Genomic DNA, 25,145 nt, shown 5'->3' on the forward strand with positions numbered 1-25,145 from the left:
GGGTAAATGAGCGTAAATAAACCATAGCACCACTGCTGCTCAAAGATGTGGCCTTTTATGTATTGTCACAAGGGTAGAGTGCCACATTATTTTTTAGTGTCTTCATCTTGTGAGGTTACCACATGTAAAACTCAGGAAAGCTTTTGTTGCAGAGCCAGGATCAGCCCTAACAAACACTGGTGGATCAGCTGCCAGAAGTACTTCTGCTTAGCCCAAGTGTATGCGCTACTGGTGGCATGGAAAGCACTGGTCTCTAGACCCCATTCTGAGCAAGGTCAGCCTGGCAAGTAGACAGATTCTCCTTGCGTGTTAAATACTAATGAAAAAGAAGGGGAAATAAATATTTCAGCCCATCTCAGGTGTAATATGCAAAAATTCATAGGCTAGGCCAAACCCTGAGATCTCAATCCCTGTGACAGCCAGGAGGAAGCAAGGCAGGGACTGTGGCTCTCCCAGAATATGTTTCCCTTAGGTTTCCTTCCTTTCTGCAGGTGGGATCCTTTCAGACTAACCCACCTCTGTGAAAGGTGACTGTTAAAAGCACAGGGGAAAAGAAAAAGATGATGTGTTATTTCTGGGGCCAAAAATAGGGATTTTGTAACAGCTCCCCAGAATTCTCCCAGGGCCAAATAACTATTCCACTGACAAACCTTCTCTTTCCCTCCACTGTGTGTACTGACCAGCCAAAATCTGATGGCTGTTAAACACAGACATTCACAAAATGGAGAGATCAGCTTGCCTAGTGCTTTCAATGAGCCACCTTGATCTCTTGATGATGCTGTTAGATATTGCTTCTTTCAGCATGAAGAAGACAGGGCTGGAGGGGTGAGGTGATGGGTGATTTTTGCCAGAGGATGGATTGCTTGTCGCTCAGTCCCATGCTGAGGGTTTTTATTTTTAGTCTGGATGTTGGCTATTGGCAATCATGACTGTAGTCTCTCAGAGCACTGCTTCGGGTGACATTCATCTGGAGAATGTTGAAACATAGGGGAAATAATTATAAGCAGCAGCTGCAAGACATTTTTCACCCCAAAGGACACAGAAAAAAAGCCAGCACAACTTTGAACCATGAGAGTTCAGCTGAGGATAGGAGCCAACCCTTTCATCAAGCTAGCACAAATCCCACAAGCTGACAGATCTGTGCAGAGCAGTGATTTTTGAGCAGAGTTAGTCCTGATCTGCTGTCTCAACAGTGGATTTGGGCTGGAATCATGTCCCTGCTCCTGACAACAGGCCAAAGTGTGCCTCCTCCCCTGCTGAACTGGAGCAGCACCATGGCCTCTCAAAGCCATGGGGGCTCTCCCAGTCTCATAGCCTGGACTCAGCACAGGTCAGAGCTGCTGCATCCTCCCAGGGAGCAGGAGCAGAGAAGCTGCAGTTGTGGCTGGAATTTTCTTTACTCTGTTTCCATGCATGTGGGTGCTGACGGTAGGGAAGGATTCTGGCTTGAGCTCCTCAGGAGTCTTCTCACATCAGGAGTGTTCCTTCTTTACAAATGGAATGTTATTCCGCTGCTGGTGCAGAGTCAGGGGTATCCCACTGTGATCCCAAATGAGCAGGGCAAGCTCTGTGCTGGGACTGAGAGGTGCCACCCAAATGTCCACTTAAACCAGGTTTGGAACTTCGCACTGGAGAATAATTTAGGTCAGAAAGGAAATTCTTATCCAGTCCCCTGCTCAAAGCAGGGCTAACTTTAAAGTGAGAGCAGGTCTGAATGGCTGGTGTCAGGACACAAGGGCTGTTGCATACCTGTCTGCAACCCACGGGGGACAAGGGCATCCAGAGGCAGGCTGTTGAATGACAGGAATAGGATGTGTTTGGATTCACCCTGGAAAAATACTTGTTAATTTGGATACCACAGAGGCTAGAAGAAGAATTTGCTGTGGTCTTTCCTGCTCTTGCATTATCATGGTCTTCTTTGCCTGGCTAGTGTTCAAATCATGCCACTAAAGCTTTCCTGTTGCTACTCAGGTTAAAGCTGAATAACAAAGGACCAAGCTACCTGATGAACCCACCATGCCCCCCTGTTCTGCTGGGGCTGTTGAGACCTGCAGAGCAGGATCCAGGACCATGCACTCAGTGAAAAGGAAACTTGATGGAGTCTGAGATGGCTGCAGCTCTCTCAGCATACATGGAGTTTACAAGTGAAGTCAGTGTTAAAAGATGCATTAGCTTAGAGGCTTTTCTAGGTTCTTCCAGTTTAAGGATATGTATAGCTAGCTAGTTAGTCAGCCAGCCAGCCAGCCATCCTAGGCTGTTATTTTTCAAAGACCCAGACATATGTCTTTATATACATACATACATACATGTCAGCATTTTTGTAACCTAGCATTTATAGGATGCAAGACACCTCCCAGAGCTAAATCTGACATAGTAAACCATTCAGACATTCAGAAACATTCATTAGATTAGAATATGCATGAAGGCTTTTGCTGTTTCTGCTGTTGAAAGCGAAGTTCAGTCCATATTAGTCTGGTTGTGCTATTTTGCACTCACCTGTAGGCATCTGTGCTGCACACACTTCGCTCTGAACCGCTGGAGGATTATTTCCCACTTGTAATCAACTGCAGGGGAACTCGGAGTGCTGGGGTGAGTGGGGGGAATGGCAGGCGAAGGCACTGAAGCTTTACTGGCACTTAGGCAATCTCGTCCCAGCTTGAGCTAAAGCAGAGCCGTGCAAGCAAGCACAGGTTCAAAGTGCAAACAAATACGTGCTTGAGGGCTCCCTGTGGGGATGGAAGGTGAGCAAAAACAAAGGTAGAGACATGGTAAACATACCCAGCCTGTCTGGAAGGAAGAACAGGTTTGCATAGGATGGGATGCTGGGAGGACGTATCACCATTCTGCTTTCTGAACTCTGGCAAGTCATCTGAGTTTCCATCCTTCTCAAAAGACAAACAGCATATATCTGATTGACAAGGGATAGAGGTTTATATAGTTAGTGTCTGTTAAGTGTGTTGACTTATACATAGCCTAATTCCATCATCTCTGAGGCTTTCACCAAGGTGCAGGGTGAAGACTGTGTTAATATCAGTGAATAAGAAACTACCACTTTCACAGCAAATCTAGAGTCTTCCTCTGAATCTTATGCTCTGTCTGTATGTGTATATACACACATGCTGTAATGCATATATATCTGGTCTCCTAACAGCAGACACATGGCATCAAAAGAACAGTGAACAAACTAGGAATGGGAATGCTGTGCTGCGGGTAAACTAAGGCTTCCATGGGGTGAAGATGGATATTTTCAGTTTTCCCAGGTGTAGGTCCATTCAAAAAAGCACTTACTTGAGATGAACCAGTTTTTCTATAGAGACAGATGGGCCTTGTTATGTGATTCCTTTTCAAATGGAGGCTCCAGCATGAGGGCATTTTGGGACCCCAGGTCTTTTGAGAGGAGGGAGAGACACAGTTCCCGATCAGACCAGCAAGGGCTCCCTGTTGCATTCGAATGTCGACTGTGAAAAGCAAAGTGAGTGAAGTTTTGCTTTGCTTGACTGAGCTTTACCATAGCAGTTATTGTTTTGAAAAGGGAAGCAATACCTACTACATCTCCTGGGAAAGTGAGGAGCAGCTCGCTTCGGAAGAGACAGCTATTACAGTGAGGTTCTCAGCTTAGTTTTCTATTTTTGGCTTTATGTATTCACATCTGCTTGAATTTCCCCTGCAATAACAGCTCTGTGATTAAATGACAAGAAGAAATGGTTCCGGAGCGTCTGGGGATAGGCAGAAATGTAATTATTCATGTATTGATACATAGTGAGGTAGGTATTGATTTATATAGGATATTAAATGCTCTGGAGCAGGGGAATGAAATATGATTAGTATTTTAAAAGAAGAAATATTACCACCTTGTTTTAAGCACCTGAGGGAAGAATACCACTTCACTAATGTTAGACCATTTGAACACTTTGAATTATTTAGGGGTCTTTGGTATAGGCTGATATGAGTGTAAAAGCTTGCCTATGACAAGTCAAATGTGATAAACCCGCTCCATGTTCTTCCTTACAGTCCTTTATTGTTAGTCACCTATGGTACTTGCTTAAAGGAAATACAGCCAAGCAGAGAGTTCAATTAAGAAACCTATCTGTCTACCTATCTATATATCTGTTTGTCTCTCTCTCTCTCTCCCCTACTCCATGGGTGATATTACAATTGCTAGATATTACATTTTTATAATCTCTATCTCAAGCTAGGCTCTCATAATCATCCTATTTCAGACGGAATATGTCATTATGCCTGTTCCAGTGGAGCACTAGCTTTATGAAAGGAAGGACAAGGAAATTCAGTTAATCCGTGAGCGAGTTCCTGTGGAGCAGAAGCAATGGAGCCCAGGGAGGGACTCATCCGTGTAGGTTTCTGATGCCTAATAACAGCCGAGCTCTTGTAGTCGGTCGTTTGGCGGAGAAGCGAGGAGGGTCTCTCTTCTCTACTTAGTCCTTTGTTTTCCACAAAACCCATAGGGATGAGGTATTTCTGAAACTTCACCCTTCTGTCAATGTGCCTGAAAACAAAAGGCTTCAACAGTTACCAGGGGAGACTAACGGACAGGCGCTCAGGCAGGCTGCATGAGCCTAATTCGGAGAGGAAAGAAGCCTAAAAAGGAATCCGTTATCCTGGAACTATGTTTGCAAAAGCAACCAGAGCATACCCTAGAGAGGAGGAAGAGGAGTGCTGCCATAGCATGCAATTACACCATCCCATCCCATCCCCAAAACACACCAGCACACTTCCTAGAGTGCAGGATGGTGCACATGGCCTCTGGCCACCCCAAGAACACCCTGTGACCCGCAGGAGAGGTAGGAGGCAAAGGCATGGATCTCCAGCACATTATTCATGGCACCATCTTTCCTGCTCCCTGGCTTCAGCAACCCCTTCCTCATCCTCTTCCAGCTGTTTCCTTCCTGATCATTCGCTTCCCAAATTACTGGTAATTCCTTCTGGAAGGGTTTTTCCCCCTTTCCTTTCTCTTTTAATGTTTTCCCTATCTTTTCCGGATCTTCCACTACGCGGCTGTGGTTCACCACAGAGCTTGCTTTGTTGGCAACCTTTTGCTGTGTTTTATCTGTTTTGTTACAGCAAAAACTAAATGCTTCTCATATTTGTGTCCTCTGATGATGGGTATGTTTTAAATACATCACTGACATGTTCGGGGGTGTAATGGGAACTACTTCCCTCCACATGGCATGTTAGCATTCACAGATAGGGACTGCAACTGTCTTCCAAAATGGGTATGCCAGAGCTTCTATACCGCACAGCATTACTGTTCAGTAAGGCCTCTCTTCATCCCTTTTAGGTTTCCCAGGTTGGAATAAGAATATCTGCACAGCTTAAATAATTATTTTAAGGCTAGATCTGTGCCTCGATTCCCACTGGTTTTGTCAGATTAATGCTAACATATATGAGGATAAACACTGCTGCTCAGGTTGAAGACTGGTCTACTTTCATTTAGGGTAAGGTACTGCCCAACCTACCCAACCATCAGACTCATAGCCCAAATTACCTTGTGCCAGCCCTCTTGTGGTAACCAACTTAGACTGTTGTAAATGCCAGCCAAAAACCATCTGCTTAAACTTCTTCCATCAACAGCCATTGCCTCTGTGCCCTCAAGGAACTGAAGTAGGAAAGTCCCAACCATAAGTCAAGTCCCAACCATCCTAAACCAATCAGCATAAGATAAATAGGAAGCATACACCCTTTTGCACCATTTTAAATACATCTGCTTAAAACCACAGCCTTGGGGACTATCTGTGTGAGAAATCTACTTTGCAGCCCATGTGTGAAATGATGGGGTAGTTTTGGCTGAGATAAATAGGGTCCAGAAGAAAAGCCCCACAGCACTTTAGGCCACCTTCCATAGGTTTAAGGTGGGACAAAGTGGGTACTGGAGGTATCTCTCCCTGTTGAGGGAGCTTAGGTGATTTCTTCAAGTCTCTATTTCTTTGTCTAAAGATTGCACCACACAAACAGGAAGCCATACCAAGTGCTGCACAGGGAGAACAGGCACTAAATAGTGAATGATCAAATACTTAGGGTAACGTGATTGTGAGCGACTCAGGAAGAAAACATGAACTGACAGATGGTCCTGAAAACTGGGAAGTTGGCAATTAGAAACCAAGAAATGCAAGGCAATCATCTGTTGATCATAGATCAGTTGTAACAACTACAGGGCTACAACAAGGCAGAAATCTGCTTGCTTGGTCAGACTCCTAAGTGCAAGCTTAATGTTGGTTTTTTCACCACTGATTCAGAAATAGCAGTAAGCACCATCAGCTTCTCTAATGTGTTAGCAGCACACCTCAGGATGTACTGACCTAGATGACATGACTCCTGGAAATATTCAGAACAAGATTTGTCTTCATTTTATCTCAAGACTTAATGCAGACACACTGAAAATTTAGGCAAAAAGTGAAAAGAAATTGGAGTGACATACTCTTTCTAGGAATAAAGAGTGAGAGGATTTTGGCATTCCATTCAAACTGCTCTTGGTGCTGGACACATCCTGAAGTAAGATTTCCATGGAAGTTAATTTATTTCAAAACTCATAGTAGTATGTAATTCACCTCACAATTTAATGTAGGTGAATATGAAACTATTTTAAGCCACTGTGTAATATTTGATATGTAATCTCTATCTACCTGGTAAGCACATTCTCTGGAAACATAACTTCTCTATCTATATCTTTTTTATATATATATATATATATATATATCTTATACATAAGGAAGAAATTCTTTTCTGTGAGGGTGGTGAGGCACTGGAATGGGTTGCCCAGGGAGGTTATGAATGCTCCATCCCTGGCGGTGCTCAAGGCCAGGTTGGACGAAGCCTTGGGTGAGATGGTTCAGTGTGAAGTGTCCCTGCCCATGGCAGGGGGGTTGGAACTGGATGATCTTAAGGTCCTTTCCAACCCTATGATTCTATGATTCTATTTACACCACACACTATGTCTCTGTGAATGTTTCAGTGCAAACTTTTCCATCTTAATCTTCCTTCTTGTTTGTAAGTCAATGGTACCGATGTTTCCCATTTTCTATCTTTTCCCTTGTTTTCAACATATGTCAACAGAGAAAAAAGTCAGCTCCCTTAACGTGTAGTGCAGCCCTATCTGTGATCCAAGTTCATTAATAAAAAATAAAGATTTGTGATTATTTCAGATGGCTGCCTAACAATAACTTCCATGTGCTATTTTTGCACATAATTAAGAATACACTTTCTCACATCTTGTTTCTTAAAGATGCAAATCAAGTTCACTTCTTCTCCTCCCCAAAATGTTTTAGAATATACTTTCTTTACATAGGCTTTTTCCACTCTTTTATATTCCTGTGACCTAAATACTCTCCAGAAAGGCACTATGTCTAAGGTCAATGAAACAGGAAAATGAAACCCTGAGAGCAGCCACAGAAACTGCCTTTACACTCACCACTTCTTCAAGCAGCAATGGTTAAGTTTAGCAGCAATCTATTATTAACCAGACTGAGACTCTTCAGCCTAAAGACAACTGGGGCCAAGGTGGACTGCAGCAGTGTGCTATAAAGCCACAAATGGCTGGAGAAGGATTATTCACTCTTCTTGACAGTGAAAATGGGATACCCAGTGAATTAATCAAGGAGTGGATTTAAAATAGACCGAACGAAGTCACCAACAGAGTCTTACGCTGGGAAGTTATTGCCATGGGATATTTAGATGGCAAAGGTATAAATAGGTTCAAAAGCTTATTGCATAAATTTGGGGGTTAAGATTCATTATATATGCTAAACATGAACACAACCATGAATGTCAGGGAGAAGATGAACTGAGAATGGGTATTTAGCATTTCTCAGCATTTTACTTGGTGTCCAGGTTTGGGTTTTGTTTTGGTTGACCAGGCAGTAAATTTCAGACAAGTGTAATTAAGCTGGATCTGATTGCTAGAAGATGCCAAGAAGGCCAAAAGTGAAATGTGATCAAAAAGTGCTTGGGCAGATTGAGATCAGAAAAAACCCTTGAGGGATGTTGAATACAACGATATGAAGACGTCCTTTAGCTCGGCTTTTCAGAAGCTGGGAGCCTACGCCAGCGGAAGGATGAATCTGAATTTGCCCTTTTCTTGCACATTTACTGAAGCATCTGCTCTTGCTGGCTGCCAGAGACAGCTTTCTGAGTGACTTGATCTGACCCCACTGGATGTTTTGTAGGTTTGTAGCCAAATGATCAGTAATAAAGTGGCATTTGGATCATCCTCAGAACAGAAGTGATGCTGAAAGGCAGGGAAAGAGCAGGGAGAGTTCACAATCCTTCTGCAGCCATGGCTTGGTTTTGGGTTCAGAGGGATAACAGCACATTGCTCTCTGTGTGTTATAAGCCTAATGGTCACTAAACTCTACAACAACCTCAGTTTACCTGTTTTTCTTGTTTTTAACCAAAAGTTTTAGCTGCAAGAGTTACGCAAAGATGATGAGTTATTGTTATGGCTGGGTTAAGCCTTTGTGAAAAAAGATAGTTGAGGGACATCTTTCATTTAACACAGTTGGAAGAGGCATTAAGCATGTGCCATCGTCCCCCTTCCCTGCAAAAAGGCAGACTGGGTATCCTTTAGGGATGAATGCTGTTTGAGGGGTGTAGAGAGTGCGTTTGTTGCTGTAGGAAACAAAGACAAAGCTAAGGTGTAGAGGGAATAACAGACCTCACAGAAACAGAAGAGAGTTTGGGCAGAGGCTCATGGTAAGTTTTGGGTCAGGGTGTTGACCAAAGGAGGTGTGGGGAGAAGGGTAGGGAAATGGCCCTTTCTTGTTGTTGTTCCTGTGCTTAAAGAAGCAGGGTTTTCTACAGCTTTCCAAATAAACAGAATTGTAGCAGAGATACCTGATTGCATCACCCATGTCTCCTCCTAACTGGAATAAGCCAGAAGAGTTTGGATTGTCATTAAGCACTCAGCCTCGAGGGATAAAAAGGCATTTTACAGAAACCAGAGAGACAAGCAGGATGGCCCTATTCTGTTAGCAGTGTGATGCACACTGTTCCACTGAGTGCAAGGTTTTACTTCTTTTTTGGTGCCCGAGTTTCCAGTGCTAAAAGAGACACTTGGGATGGCACCAAGCTGCACTGACAAATACACCCCCAGCTTGCAAGTGAGCTCTGTGGAATGGTATCTTTCAATGACCCTCACAACAGCAAATCAGCCACGCGTTGATTTTAAAGTGTGGCAGGGAAAGCCTCAATGTGTGTTATTTTAGGTACCATTTGTCCCATATCACCCAAGTTCTGTGCTCCTGAGTCTGTTTGCAGAACAGCCATGCGTGCTCCAGCTGGGGACAGGGGGAGAAGAGGGGTGATGAGGCTGGTTAGCCGGCAGAGCAAAGCAAATCTCCATACATCCAAAGATGATCTCAGACATCAGAACAGGGGTGCTTCAAAAAGGTAACCCCTGGAAAAGCAGCAGTTCAGGAGCTCTGCCATGCAAGTCATTTTATTCCTGCAAACAGAAAGGGGAAAAAAGCCCTACCTGGCTTTGTAGCAGAGACAGACTCTGTCTCTCCCTGCTTCTTGGCTTCTCTGTTTTATTCCTTCTAGTCTATAATGGGAAAGCATGTTAGGCCCAGAGCTCAGGCGTGGGAGTCTGCGAGAGAATGGCAGCTCCAAGACAGTAAGAGGAGGTGACAAGTTCCCGTCAATATTAAACATTAACACTGAATATTTTGTTGGTATTTAACTCCAGGATGTTTCACGTTACGGAGCAGAAACAGAACATCCCCCCTTCACCCCCACTGTTTTGTTCTTTCCTCCTCTGCTCTGTACATTCAGAAGGCAGGGATGCGAGATGCTCCTTCAGGGTTGAAGTGGCTTTATATAAATGAACAGAGAGGGTGAGCTTGTGAAGTGGAGACAGGATCTAATTCTGTACTCCACTGAGACTGCGACTTGAAGATGGGGAATACTTTGTGTATGAGGTGGGCATGCTTATGTGTGTATATGTATGAAGCTGGAGACTGGAGAAATCCCTCTCATTTAGAAATCGGACGGTGGCAAACAGCTGAGGGGAAGAGCTGGAATTTTAAAGCAATCTTTTAAAATGTTTATGTGCGTTTTGTTGCTGTTGGAAATGCCTGGTTGCACCTCAGGGAGGCTCCTGAACTTCCCACGTTGTGGAGCAGCTGGCCCGGAGGGGCAAATTCATTTCCGCTGCAAGAGAGAGGGGTTCGATCAGCGAAGCACTGCCCTGAAGCATCCGTCTCTCTCCATCTCTGAAACCAGAGTGAATGCAAGGTCAAGAACCACTCCTCACATCCTTGTATTCACCAGCTGTGGTCCTGATGCCCAGCAATTATCAAATCTGCCATGGCTTTCAGCACCCGCTTAATGTGCAATTCTGATTGACACATTTTGGGAGTACCCATTACAGCGGTGTAATTGCCACCCTGACCCGGAGCCAGGTTAGACCACAGAGAGAAGCAGTTCCCATCAGCTGTGCGGGTGGAAGCAGTGGTGGAAGCAGTTTCCATCAGCCACTGTGGTAGGAGCACTGGGAACGAGGTATGGGAGCACATCCTGCTTCCTCTCCCACGTGCCCTCTTCTGCTGCAAGCATCCCCTGCTGCATAGGGCAACAAGGAGAGGAAACATTCCCCTTATGTAGCAGGAAAGGTAAACAAGGGTATATTTACCACTAGCACTGTCTCCAACCACCCAGGCTGTGCTGCTCCTTCGAGAGAGGGGTCCTGGAGGACCAGCTCTGCTGCCAATGGGAGCTGCTGTGCTTCCGCTGAGCTCACTCGCTGTTGCCTGATAGCATCTGAGGAGCTGGTTCTCACATGTTGAAAGAGAGAAGCAGATGCAAATGCACACACCCCTGCAGATCTGCACTGATGGGCCTCAGCAGCAAGTGGGAAATCAGGATGGCCTGGGGACTCACCCAGATGCCCCTGAGGACCCCTCCCTATTCCTGCAGGAAGCTATTGTCTCTTCTGTCCACTAATGTTTTTCCTCCAGGACCTGCTTCTTATGCCCCTGAGACACATGGTAGGGTTAGGGAAAGGGAAGGGAACCTGCTGGCACTTTGTGCAGTGCAAGATGTTCACATTCACTGGAAACAAAGGACAGCAGGGCCTGAATTTCTGTTTCCTCTGCCCTAGCAACTGTGCAGCCCTTTAGCTTGGTGGAGCTATCCCCCATCTAGGGGTGTGTTACTGCAATCAGGATCCAGCCCGCTGCAAATCACATCCTCTCCAACTTGCATTCTGCAGTCTTTAACTCACCTTTCCATTTCCACTGCTGTAAATCATGATTAACCCCATTAAGTCAATGGGCACCTGCTAGCATAGAAGCAGTGTAAGTAGGAGGCGAATGAGACCCAGCAGCTTTATGAGAATGTTATCTGATTATTTACTATGCTGTTAAGTAACAAGTGCTGTCCATAGCAAACTCAATAGTAAGCAGTAATGCAGTGCTGGTGAGATACACAGTGATTTTCTACTATTATTTGCCCATTTTACCACATTTTAGGAGAACAGTTTGGTTGTTTCTTTCAGAGTAAGCATATCTGTGCTCTCTCTTGTATACAAAAAGTCATTGTTACCCTGTTTTGTATCTGTCTCACAGATTTTGTTTGTTTCCTCATCCTTTTGGGGGGATGAGAGCTCTCTTCTGATGTTGAGTGAGCTTTTTGAGAAGCAGCAGCACAAAAACATTCATGCATTGCAAGAGTGCAAAGAGTGGTGATTCCAGGTGATGCCTGTAGCACACTGGGGACAGCAGATTCCTTTCCTGGCATATTTGTGTTGCAGAGCATCATTCTGGTTCTGTGCTGGCCATAGCCTGAGTGAAAAGTGGTGGCCTTTGGGATGCTTGGCGCAGACATAAGGACACAATAAATGGGGATGTAAAGCTCAGGTTTCCTTCTTCCTCACACTTACCATAGCTTGTAGCTCTGTCTTGTGGCAGCACATTGGTTCACTGATGGCTAGGGGACAAGAGGCTATGAGAAGCAAGAGCCAGTGCATCCCCAAAATGCACTGGTGGGGCAATAGGACAGCCCTGAATGGGTTAAGCCACCATCCTCATTGCCTGCAGGGTGAAAGCATTGGCAAGGAGCTGGCTCTAGGGATGGGGTCAGAGCAGCTCAGAGCTGAGACTCAGGGCTTGTCCACACAGGGCACGGCCATAAATAAATGGTGTTAGTTAACCCAGCAGTGGTTAGCGTGCCCATTAATGCACGCTAAAAGTGCATGGAGTCACCAGTAAAGGATTGAATCATTCAAATGATTTAAAATTAAATGCTCTCTAAAAACTTATCCTTTCTTTCCTGTTTCACCTGGCAGTTTAGAGAACAGCCTCTGGAACACCAGTACTGGCCCACTGAGACCTTAACCTCAGAGCCACCGTCATTCCCCTCCTGGGTGCCCCTGCTGCTGCCCAACTACGTGCTGAGCTGGACAGAGAAACTGGTTTGGGTTAAAAATTAACCCCGATAACTGCAATGATTATCCAGGGAAGAACTGATACCGGCTCCCTCAGAGACCCTTCTGATACCCCTTCTGTTGCTCCCTAGGTGCCTGTACCTTTGCAAGTGAAACGCCTTCCTCTGGATGCAGCAGACCCTCACATCTCCCTGAGAGTAAGTCTCTCGGAAAGCACGAGTTCAAATTCAAGCAGTTTTCCTGTTTCTTCGCTGCCTTCCTGCATGTTTGTCTCTAGAGGGGCTCATTTGCCAGGCCAGTTTAGCATCTGCCCTCTGAAAGCAAAAGGGAAGAAGTGATGGCATAGGCCACTTAGTTGCCACTCACGCTCTGCCTCCTCAGACTCATTGCATGAAGCTAACTGGGTCATTTGCTTTCAGTAGCAAGGTTGTTTTTCTTCCCCCTCAAGTAAAACTGGCTTTTATGTAAATAATTTTTGGACCAGCTGCACTGAACTAATTATCTGGGTCATTCAAATTTCTGCTTCTGGAAGTAATTATGGCCTTTGGGAGTATACTGTATAATACGGGTTTATGATTGGAGACTGAGTCTTCCTTATCTGCATGAATAGTATAAAGCAAAGTTAGCAAATCTTCCTTACATCCTCAGGGCCGCAGAGCGCTCCTCTCCCGTGCACACAACTCCCATTCGGTCTAATAAGCATATCCCTTCTCCCCTTCCTCCATATGCACATCCTGAGGACTCTCGTTCTGGATATACATCGGCAGGCTCTGGTCTGCCACGTGGGACCGTGCTCCAGCATCCTTCTCTACTTCTTCTTCCTGCCTGAAGCTTTATACCCCATTAGCTTTTAACTGGGGCATCAGTGAAAAACAAGGAGGAAAGTCTGTAGAGAGGGCAGGCATGTGCGAGGCGATGAGCAATTGGGAAGTGCAGGTCCACTGACATGTGTTGAGGAAGGAATGAGTTTACACAAAGATGTAGGTGTCCTAGATTTTGTCTGCAAGAGGCTTTGAGACTGCGAGTCTGTAAGCTGCCCTACCTGTGCAGAAGGGCTCTCCTGCACAGAAAGGGGTCTTCAGCAGGAAGAGGAGGGTGAGAGGTGGTAGCAGTTCCTGCCACAATTCATCTTGAAGGGGCTCAGGGCCATTATCTACCACAAAGTGGGCAGAGTAACCTTGGGGGTGCTCTCAGGTTGGCAGTGCTGCACAACAAGGAGCATGGAGGTGGTGTACAGCCATGGTTGATTTCTGGATCCCACAGCCAGCTCCCACGCTGAGGAAAGGTCATGTAGCTCTGAGCTTTAGTCTTTCACTGAGAGCAAGGACCAAAGGCTCTGAGCTAAAACAAAGCTGTGTAACACCAGGGTAGGAGAGGACGTTAACCTAGAGACGCAGTCATAATCAGAATGGGCAGAAAGTGAATAAATGTTATCATCAGCCTTATTTTTTAAATGATAATCATATGATTTATATTAAACGTAAAATCAGTAGTAATATAGCATATTTGTATGCCACTAGACCTAAAAAACCCCATGAACACAGATTCAGAGTACTTCAGGTTTCTGAGCTCATCTACAATTCATACATGCACCTCTCATCAGCCTCTCCCTTGACACAGACTCAAGTGTCCTTTATTGCTTTTTTCCCAGCTGGTTTGTCCCTCTCTAACTAAACCCAATGCAAATAAACCCTAAGGCAGGAAAATGGAGGAGGGCACCAAATATGAGCTCTGTTTCTATCCCAGTGCATTGCATGAAGGTGTCTAGCTTCAGTCTTTCAGAAGAAGGGCCTGCCTGCTCTCCTGTGCTCCTTCTGAGCCCAGAGCCACAGGGTCCCGGCCACAGTGAAGTACTCTCAGGCATTGCTATCATAAATACCATTCATTATAACAGCAAGCAATAATGCTTCCTAACTCAGAGAAATCACTGCAATTGCCTGCCCCATTTACATGCCACGAATATTAAAAATTAAATGAAAAGAAAAAGAAATCAAACCCTGATGTAAGATGATCAGAAATGGGTAACATTTTTTGCCTAGCATTTTCTTTTCCTAGTGGGCCGTGGTTAAATGAGGGGGTGAAAAAAATCGGATTTGGTAGTTACACTTTGTACTCACTGACTTGAGTGTTCCTAAACTGTTTGGTCTTGAAACAACCCTAAAAAAGCCACCATCCCACTTAAGCAAGCTTTAAAACATTTGATGGTGACAGCTTTGAACCAAAACTGAAACTGTCACGTCGAACAAGGAAAAACCCCATCTGATCCAATCTGAATGGATGTGATTCTATGACTCAGCAGAAAGCGTTGATTGCTTTTCTTTTTCAGCATGATTGAAACCAGCTCCTCTTTTGCTTTCTCCTGATTTTGGGGACTGGCAGTAAACCAAAGCTTGATTTGCCAAGCATCATTAGTCATCAACAGGGCTGGATGGGGAATAGCTGGAAAGTTAGGTGCTCTAGAGATCAGTGTTAGACCTGATCTTATTTAATATACTCACTAATGATCTGAGACCATATGTGTACTCTACATTAATTGTATTCATTGATACCACTCAGATTCAGAGGGGTTGCGAAACCCAGTGGGGAGAACGGGAGATGGAATAAATGGACAGAAAATTAACATCCTTTCCAATTGATCCAATTAAGGATATTAGTTTCAAAAAATGGTACTTAACAGAGCTGGGGAAAGTAGCCCAAAATGCAGATGTCAGCTAAAGAGAAGTACTCAGCAAAAATGCTGGATGCTGAGTGGCCATGAACTGGAAAGAAGCCTGGAGTATAACGTCAAGGCAAAATGCACCTCACCTGTTTGGGCTGAGCACTTACTACAAATGACTCCAGTGGGAAAAAGGTCCATCAAAGGCTTTCCCACCCAAAGCTCCTCAGATGTCCAGAGACTGCTGGATGTCTCCAGGGAAGGCTTTTGTTTCTTTATTTACCCTTTTTATGAGCTTCTTCAATTCATCTGCTGTTGGCTGTTGTTAGGGACACCCTCACAAGACCCTTTTGGTTTAGTCCAATATGATTGCTCATATTTCCCTGTGGACATCCCTGTTTTGACAGTGCTCATCTGGGCAGCCCAACACAAGAGATGAGCAGCACTGGAAGTGAGTGGAAGCATGTAGATGAAATAATCTATGGCCAACAGCTGGACAACTTACAGAACAAAATTCCTGATGGCTGGGAGCTTTCAGGGCTGCAGGAACAAACTCTGTCCCTACATGTCCAGACCATTTCTGGAACCATAAAAAAGTGGAAGTAATCTTTTGTTGTCTGTTGTACAGCAAAAGCATCTTCCACTATAGCAGGTAACTGGCAAATGGGTTTAGTAGGTCTTCTCCCTATTTAAGCTCTCCACCAATTGTCTTCTACCTTTGATCTTGCTAGAAATCAATAGCTCACCTAATCAATGAAGAACAGTGCATATAGATTGAAGGCAGCATCTTTGAAGCTCCCAAATGTCAACTAAAACATCGTAAAAACTTTTCCAAGAATATCTATTGGCTCATTATTTATAGTGTGAGTAGTACAGAGAGTCAAGGACACAGGACATTATGTCTGCAAAGAGACATGTCTGGAGCACTTATGTAAGTGCTGTGGTAGGACAGGAGTCAGTATTATGGATACATAAATGATAGCTGAGAAGAAGGATCAACTTTGCAGTCAGCATGGGAGGAGTGCTCACTCACCTTTCCTTAGTTTTCATGCCTTCAGGACTGCTTAAGCTTAATCATCAGATCATAGAATAATAGAATCACAGAATGGTTTGGGTTGGAAAGGACCTTAACATCATGCAGTTCCAACCCCCTGTCATGGGCAGGGACATCTTCCACTAGACCAGGCTGCTCCAAGCCCTGTCCAGCCTGGCCTTGAACACTTCCAGGGATGGGGCAGCCACAGCTTCTCTGGGCACCCTGTGCCAGCACCTCAGCACCCTCACAGGGAAGAACTTCTGCCTTAGATCTAACCTGAACTTCCCCTGTTTCAGTTTGAACCCATCACCCCTTGTCCTGTCACTACAGTCCCTGAGTCCCTCTCCAGCATCCTTGTAGCCCCCTTCAGACACTGGAAGCTGCTCTGAGGTCTCCACGCAGCTTCTCTTCTCCAGGCTGAACAGCCCCAGTGTTCTCAGCCTTGTCTCCATACAGGAGCTGCTCCAGCCCCTGAGCATTCTCATGGCCTCCTCTGGACTTGTTCCAACAGCTCCATGTCCTTCTGATGCTGAGGACACCAGAACTGCACAGAGCACTCCAGGAAGCGTGTATGAGGGTTTGGACTTGCATTCACTGATCAGAGAGTTTGGATAACAATGTCTGCAACCCTGCAGCTTGGCCCTACCCTTCTGCCAGCATTACTGCCCTGAGACCATCAGCACCAGACCCACCAGTGCTCTCAGTCTCAGCTTGGTGTCTTAGTGCAATCTTACCCTCCTCAGGAGCATGTACATACGTGCTATAGCTGAACCAGCGTGGCTGCAATGCAGGCTTGGGAGCTGATATGCAGATGCTGTTGCAGGGTTGGTATCTCCTTGCAGAGGAGTAGGGACAGCCTTGGGGACAGCATGATTTGCTAAAGCCCATCCACCACAGCCCTGCAGCGCTCTTCTCCCTGTGACTCCTCTTATTTCCACTGCAGGCTCTGCACTGCATGTGCAAAACTTTGACTCCTATAGATATGCATATGCTTCCCAGCATGGGAAGTGTGCCAGAGGTCTGCAAGGATGGAGAGGAGAGAGGCTACATCCTCCATGAGCCCTGCATCCACTGCTCTGACCCTTTCCATTCTTCCGCAGCAATCACCAGGGACAGTTTCTAAGTTGCAAGAGATCTTCTGATTGCTTTGAACCACTAGTAGGCTTTTATCATCATTCATCCTTCCTAAATCTTAAACCTAAAATAAACAGTGTGACATCTCTGAATATTAGGAATTATGGGCTGTGGCAGTTTTGTTCACAGATGTTGTATATGTGCATTTAGGAATGCCGTTGGCAAACCTCCCCTATTATTTCTTCTGGCTGCACATTGTTGATACTTTTCTTCCTGTTTTTGAAAGCAGAAATCGTTGTCCCAGTGGCTAGATAAAATATTTCTGTTACGGAAGAAAGCACTGGTTGAAGAGAAGCACTTTTGCAAAGGGGAAGAGAGATTTCTGGGACCTCTCACATTAATATTTTATGAACTACCTGAGAAAAGGTTTAAAGAACAAATGGCTAGAAATGGGAGATAATGTGGAGTGGGGGATAATGTACCCAGGGAGTGAGTTAGTTCACGCTGTCTTCCGCCCTTCTATTACAAACCAGGTAGGGCCAGTTCTCAATAGCCAGAGTCTCCTCAGCCAGTACTTGGTGTTATTGAAGCTGACCACAAAACAAAGCAATTGGCTCAGTCATTGTCCCTCTGGAACTGCAGTTAATTCAGTGAGGAGGCTAAATCCTCACTCAGTGAGCTGCAATTACTCATGGGAGCAAGCACAACAAGGCTGCCTGGACTCCTGGCATGAGGAGGGCTGACAACACAAGCAGGGATGTGCCTGTTGGGGACCCTCAGTGCAGCACAAGCACCCACTTTTCTCCAGAAGGGCTTGGCAGAGCTATTGGGGCAAATGGAAAACCATGTGCATGCAACCTGAATTGCCAGTGCAGTGAGGGCAGGGAGGTGACATGAGTTATCAAAGTAATCAATGCCCCATCCCCAGCAGTGTTCAAGGCCAGGTTGGACAGAGTCTTGGGCAACCTGGTCTCATGTGAGGTGTCCCTGTCCATGGCGGGGGTTTGGAACTGGGTGGATGAGCTTAAGGTGCTTTCCAACACAAACTGTTCTGTGATTCTATGACAATCCATTGCTAAATTGAGAATATAGCAGAAAATATAGAGAAAAATATAAAATATTTTAGAAAATATTAAAAAAATATAGAGGAAATGCAGAATGGCAATATAGAGGACTATGAAGATCACTTTGCTTTTTGTTTATTGTAAGAGCCCTGTGTTACCAAAGGGTCCTGTTTTACACCCAAGGGAGGAGCTGGGTGAAGTCTCCCACCACGTTTATTTCTTTCCTTACTGAAATATTTCACTCATTCACTATGACCTTAGTTTATGCATTTAACTAATGACTTACCTAGGTTACATCCCTTAAACCCAAACTATACTTAAGGACGCAGCTTACCGCTGTCATTATTGTCCATCACTTTGATACTGCCAGTAGCCAGTATGGCTGCTATTGTCATCTATCATGATGTCATACATCACCTGTGTGATATACCAACCACTTTCACTGCCTTCTCATTGAGCTCTGTGCACAGCTGTTGGCATTAGAATGGCAGCTGTATGCCACAAACACTGACAGGGCTCTTGTGTTGTTGCTCCTGTCAATTAAAAGACCAAAGCATTTAAAGGCCATCTGAAAGCAAAGAGCGCAGGTTGAGGCACCAAATCACAAGCTTAACTCATCAGAGTAATAAGGCAAGAAGCACGCATTTGTAGAGCAATGTTTTACTGCACATAATCCCTCTCTGATTTCCTGATGTTGGAGGTGAAGTGCACGGACATCCCCTTCTTTAGCTTGTGCCCAGACGGCAGCTCATCCACAACAGCCATTAAAAGAGGCTCATTCACCCCTTGTGTCAGGGGATCAGCTCTGGCTATAAGACGAGCCAAGCTCAATCAGTGTTCTCTGCTTATGTGATCTCTTGCCACTTCACTGAAGCCAAAGGACGAGGCAGCTTTGCTTTAAGCTGAGAATCCACCTCCCTCCAACTTCAATTTTATCACAGTGATTTTGGAGAGCAGCAAAGGGAAATTCCTGTAGTCAGAGGGGAAACGCTCACTTCTGTTCTTCCAGTGCCCAGTGGGCACTGTCAGCTCTCTGTCAGGCCAGACAAAAAGGCAGTCATTTAAACAAAAAGCATCTATGATAATTGATGTGCTTTTTCAGTTTGCAGATTTCGCAGTGCTGGCAGAAGGACTGCGCATTTCATTGTCAAACACTGGGCAAAAACCAGGACTTCCTGCTCTGAGATTTGCTGGTGATTTCCCGGTGCTCCCCACAGACGAGCAGCTCTGGGAGGTGATTCAGCTTGCAGTGGCACTGAACCCCAGATGTGGGATGCTCCTGCACTTCACATGGGTCTCCTTTCTTCTCCTGGTGCTCCAGCTGCACAGGAATGGTGGGTAAGGAGCACCCAAAAGTCCCTAAAAAGGGTGGTGCAGCTCTATACACCAAGAGAAGGAAGACATTTGACATCTCTTCCCTCTGTGGTGGCTGGAGGTGGAAGGCAGGAATCACTGTAGGTATCAGGTGAACGATGATTTCCAAAGGAAGTGCATGGGGAGGTCACATAGCAAAATCAGATATTATTTCAATGACAGGGAGAGATGAAGAGGAGTCAACATTTCCTTCCTCAGATTATTCCTTCTTCACAAATATAAGAGCTCTTGATTCGGTTTCCCTGGGCTGTTGGCTGTGGTTTGAAGTGACGTCCATCCAGGTGGCAGAGATTTGGCCCTCCCCTTCTCCAGCTCAGTTCTGATTGCAACACCACATCAAGGAAAACCAAAGACCAGCAGCTTCTGTGAAAATACTCGCGCTGACTTCAAAGGACTTTGGGTCCAGCCTCACACAGTGGTCAAACACCAGGCATACCAGAGCAACCAAAGCAGCTACTGCTCACAGCTGAAGCTGTAGGCACATAAGAAGACAGCAGAGGCGCATGCCTATGCATTTAGGCTCAGATTGCCCCAAACTGCAATGGTTTTCAATGAATGCGAAGGGTTTAGTTCTTCACAGCATCCCCTTGTTTGAACCTGTTCTAATGGGGCGTGTTTACCGAAAGGTTTATAGAATCCCAGTCTGCCTTGGGTTGGAAGGGACTTTAAAGCTCATCAAGTTCCAAACCCCTGCCATGAGCAGGGACTCACTAGAGCACGTTGCTCCAAGCCCCGTCCGACCTGGCCTTGAACACTGCCAGGGATGGGGCAGCCACAGCTTGTGCCGGTGTCCCACCACCCTCATGGTATTCCAGGCTCAAACCAGCAAGAGCTTCCTTGCCTCCAGAGGCAATTGAAGCTGTCTGCTCACTTGTGCTGCTGTGCACCCGTCAGAGGAGGAGAGATCCAAACAACAAAACACAGTTATCAGTGGGTTTCTCTTATACTGATGAGAATGTGCCTCAACAAAGAGGAGTTACCTGTGTGGGTGTGTGCTCTGTACATTCAGATACACATCTGCATAGAAATACATACATACATGGATATACATCTTGAGGCATTTCAAATAACCCACTATGTAAATCCTATGGTTCATATCTTATTAGCAAAACACAGGTCTAAAGCAGTTATTGTGTCTTGCAAGGGATCTTCTTTGTAGCATTTTTATACTGGGATCCTTAAGAGAAACTGGTGGAATGACAGTCTGATGCAGACATCATTTGGCTTAGCATCCTGGTGGAGCCAAAATGCAATAGATTCCTTCTTAATTTATTTGCCTGTTTGTTTTCAGGATAGAAAGTTCTCTTTGAGCTTTGAGGGACCTTTTGGAGGGCATTTTGGTCACTGACAAGTAGGAAAAGTAATGTTAAAAACCTGTCACTCACCCTGGTGCAAAGCCATGGTATACCAAAACACGTGTCTGGTATATAGCTGTGCAGCAGGGAACTTTATGCTGAGTTGTTCTCCTTGGGGGAAAACGTGAAGCTGGAGTTTAGGGCTGCATTACAGTGCAGTCTTAGGGAATGAGACATGTGCATTGCACCATCATGCCTTCTGGAAGTTATGAAGAAAGGGATAAAGAAGACAGTAAATACGATAAGTGACCACTAGTGTATGTTAAATGTTTCAATGAATTTATTTTTCATCGTGCTGTGCTGGCTAAGACCAGTTTCTAGTGTGCAGGTGCTACCAGGTATTACCAATAAAGTTGCAAAGCAGTCTCTCTTTTCCCGTTTTGCTGTCAAAGGGAACAGTTTAGTCCATTTCTGCCCCATTAAGCTGAGATTTTACATCCTGTGTCTCCCAAGTTTTGCCATTTTCGTTTCTAAGCATCAGGAAAACTACTTCAGCTTTCAAATCTGACACAGGAGGACTGAATGCAGCATTTTTCTTACTGTCTGGTAACAGCTTCTTATGAGAGTACTCTGTGTCTTAGGAAATAGGGCTTGCTGGCAGATACTGCTACTACTGTGTTCAACCTTCAGTACAGAAAGGTTGGTTCCTCTCAAATGCATCAGGAGGTAGAGGGTCTCAGAGAATTAGCTTGGGGGAAAGGGAGGTTTTCTATGATTTAAATACAGTTTTCCTTGTCTGTTCTCCTCAGGTGAGGTGATGAATGCGAATGAAGCCCAGGCCAGTCTGGGAGGCTCTTGCTCTGTTCCCAGCTGCCACAACCTCCTGTGTGAACCTGGCAAAGTCAATTAACCTCCCTGTTAGTTTTTTGTCTGTAAACATGCAGGTGCTGCTAAGAATGAGTGACTGAGCCGAACTCCAGGCATGTTCATGGGAAGACAACTGTTGACTTCAGGATCAGGCTTGTAAGTCTCACATGTGTGGTGAGATGGGACTGGATGACGTCTGTAAAGATCTCTAAGGTTCTCAAACAGAGGTAAAGATCTGAGCAGGTAAAGAACTTCACTGACAACTCTTAATGAACACACACCTATTAATCCTTCCCCCCTCCCCTTTTCATTCCAAAGTAGCAATAGGAACGAGATTTAAAGTATTTACTGAGTGGTTGAGAAAGCCAACCTTTGTGCCTTAGAGCGGTGCCTGGGGCAGGCAGTAATTGTGCAGAAAGGCACTGATAGTGTGTCTCCTTATTGCTTAAGAAAGGTGCTTTTCCAATTTGCTTTGTTCACTGCGTTGCTGTACCAGACTTGAGATTCACGGCTATAAATACAGGGAGCTATATATAAATACACATACACGCATACACGCACGGGGACTGTGACTCAGACACGTTAGCAGCACACTACAGCCCAAGTCAGTATGATTGATAAAAAAGAATGGGGAAAAAGAGAATTCATTATTTTTAATAAACAGAGCCTGATCCCAAAATCACTTTAACAGAACTATTCAGACCTACTGAGAACGGAGCGGCTCATAAGCACAGAAATTTGCACTAGACCTGTAAATCGCGTTGTGTAGTCAGCAGGGTTTGGAGCTGCACATCATATTGATTTTTTCACCATAAGAAAAGGGACTGAGATTGTAGAAATTGCCTTCAGATTTTCAGACCTGAAGAGTTTTGTTACTTATTGACTGGGGGAGGATCTCCCAGTGCGCAAAGTGGTTGCATTTGGACTAAACACCCATTCAGTGTGCCTACAGAGAGGGAGGAAAGTGGGGGGACTTCCTGCACCTTGAAGAATTTCAGGGAACTTGGGAATACTCACTGAGCTGCCCAAAGGAAACTGGATCTCTGTCTCATCCACCATGCAATGGGGTGGGGTGGTCAATGAACTTCACGATTCTTCGATCCTACACGTGAGGTCAGATATAATGCTTCCCTTTCCTGACTTGCTTTAGGTTGATTTTTATAGATAGGGGCTTGGTGTACGTATATGTGATTATGCATTATATATATATGTATAAACTCCCAGTATATAATTAAACTCAATAGTTTTTACCATTGTGTCTGACAATAAAACTCTATGTGAGAATAGCAATAGGAAATAGATATTGAGCTAAAAATACATTCAAAATAAGCCAATTCAGCAACATGAATGCATTATGAAGCTACAGTTTAGATCCTGCAGTCCTACTCCTGCACAAAACACAGTGGGCCACATCTGCCCTTTGACAATATTTCTGAAATACAGAGTTTTACAATTTCCATACATCCTTACTGTGGTTTTTCTTTTAGAATGAGCAGACAGAAATGCTGGTTTTGAGCCTCAAAAGGCTGTTTACGAGAAGCAGAACTTACCATGCTTTATGAACAACAGGGGGAAAGTCTATCAATAACGCTTTTTTCTCCCCAGTTTGAGAGCCCTCAGATACATGTTGTCAATTGAAGCTACAAATAGGTGTTTCTGAGGAAGAAAAGTCTGGCTTTAAAATGCAGCAAAAGCCCAAATTCTATTCTCTGTTATACCATAATGAACCAGGGATGGCTTCATTGACTATACATAGCATCAAGACATTAAGGTCAATAGATTTTTTTCCTGGTTTTCCTTAGTGTAGTGGACTGCAAATTTTGGCTTTACCTCTCTGTATTCCAGGTTATATGTGAATCTTTCAGCAACAACAAAAAGTATGTTGTTATTGCTGGTACAAACCTATTTGCAGTACAACTCTGGGAGAGCGAAAGAACTATTACCTAGGTGACAAATAGCTGTTCTCCGCTCCAAGGAGAGATGGGCCCATACCCTGCAGTCTAATGGGGAGCCAACCACACAGCAAAGAATCGTTCTGCTAAAGAGAAAAGGAAGGGAGACGATTTGGTGGTCACTGTCTGGGTGGGTGTGTTAGATGTTAAAATGAAATATATGGTTTTTAAAATAAGCTTGGTGACCACATGCAGGCTCCTGACAGACATTTTAAGCAGCGTTGCTATAAAGCCATAGTTTGTCTATGTTGAATATATAGGCTACAGTGCATAGCACAGTAATCACCACAGCATTGCCATACCCTTTCTGATTGTTCATGTTATTGCAGTGGCCCACAAGCCGTAAGTGCAGTGTCTGTAAAGCCCAAATGATAGCAGGCTATACTGACTGCCTGCAATGACTTGTCTTTTCTAAAGACCTCAGAGAGCTCCAGACTGAGGACAGCCAAGTCCTCAACCCTGTAACCGTCATGAGAACAGCCTAAGAATTTGGCACAATGGGTCACTGCCCATTTATGATTTATGAGCAGCTTTATGGGCCATTGGCTAAGGGTGGTGTTCAAGGCCATGTTGGACAGAACCTTGGGTGACATGGTTTAGTGTGAGGTGTTCCTGCCCATGGCAGGGGGTTTCAACTGGATGATCTTAAGGTCCTTTCCAACCCTAATTATTCTATAGTTCTATGATTCTATGGGTGAAAATCATCAACCAATAGTGCCTTATCAATGGGAACAAAACCAAGACCTTTCATTGGTTTGGATCTTTGATTCTAGAACCAGCTACAGCACTGAGGAAGTAAATAATGTATCAGTAGTATAACTTCAGGTGGGACTGCAATAAATGATACTGTGTGGCTTGATAGATATATTTAGGGGCATCAATTTGATGGATGGACCACTCAGTGGATAAAGAATTGTGCTGTATGGCCACACTCAAAGAGTTGTGGTCAATGGCTCAATGTCCAACTGGAGACCAGTAAAAAGAGGTGTCTATCAGGGGTTGGTGTTGGGACTGATCCTGTTCAACATCTTCATCGCTGACATGGACAGTGGGATTGAGTGCGCCCTCAGCAAGTTTGCCGATGACACCAAGCTGTGTGGTTTGGTTGATACCCTGGAGGGAAGGAATGCCATCCAGAGGGACCTTGACATGCTTAAAACATGAGGTTTAACCATGCCAAGTGCAAGGTCCTACACCTGGGTCGGAGCAATCCCAGGCACAGCTACAGGTTGGGCAGAGAAGAGATTCAGAGCAGCCTGAGGAGAAGGACTTGGGGGTGTTGGTTGATGAGAAAACGAACATGAGCCAGCTTCAGTGTGCGCTTGAGCCCAGAAACCCCCCATATTCTGGGCTGCACCCCCAGCAGTGTGAGCAGCAGGTCAAGGGAGGTGATCCTGCCCCTCTGCTCTGCTCTTGTGAGACCCCATTTGCAG

At 45.0% G+C, this 25,145-nt stretch overlaps 1 long non-coding RNA gene across 1 annotated transcript in view; it reads right to left on the reverse strand.

The window, feature by feature from the left end:
* Positions 1-39: 39 nt before the first annotated feature.
* Positions 40-25,145, reverse strand: part of LOC133274895 (uncharacterized) — a 38,717-nt gene continuing 13,611 nt past the window's right edge. The window contains exon 3 of the long non-coding RNA XR_009745321.1: positions 40-967. This is a non-coding gene — a long non-coding RNA (uncharacterized LOC133274895). The remainder of the gene's footprint in view (positions 968-25,145) is intronic.

This window comes from Pezoporus flaviventris, unplaced genomic scaffold, assembly GCF_033815535.1.
Source record: "Pezoporus flaviventris isolate CSIRO_AGI_PZ_B2104156 unplaced genomic scaffold, CSIRO_AGI_Pfla_v1 ptg000037l, whole genome shotgun sequence".
Taxonomy (NCBI): Eukaryota; Metazoa; Chordata; class Aves; order Psittaciformes; family Psittacidae; genus Pezoporus; species Pezoporus flaviventris.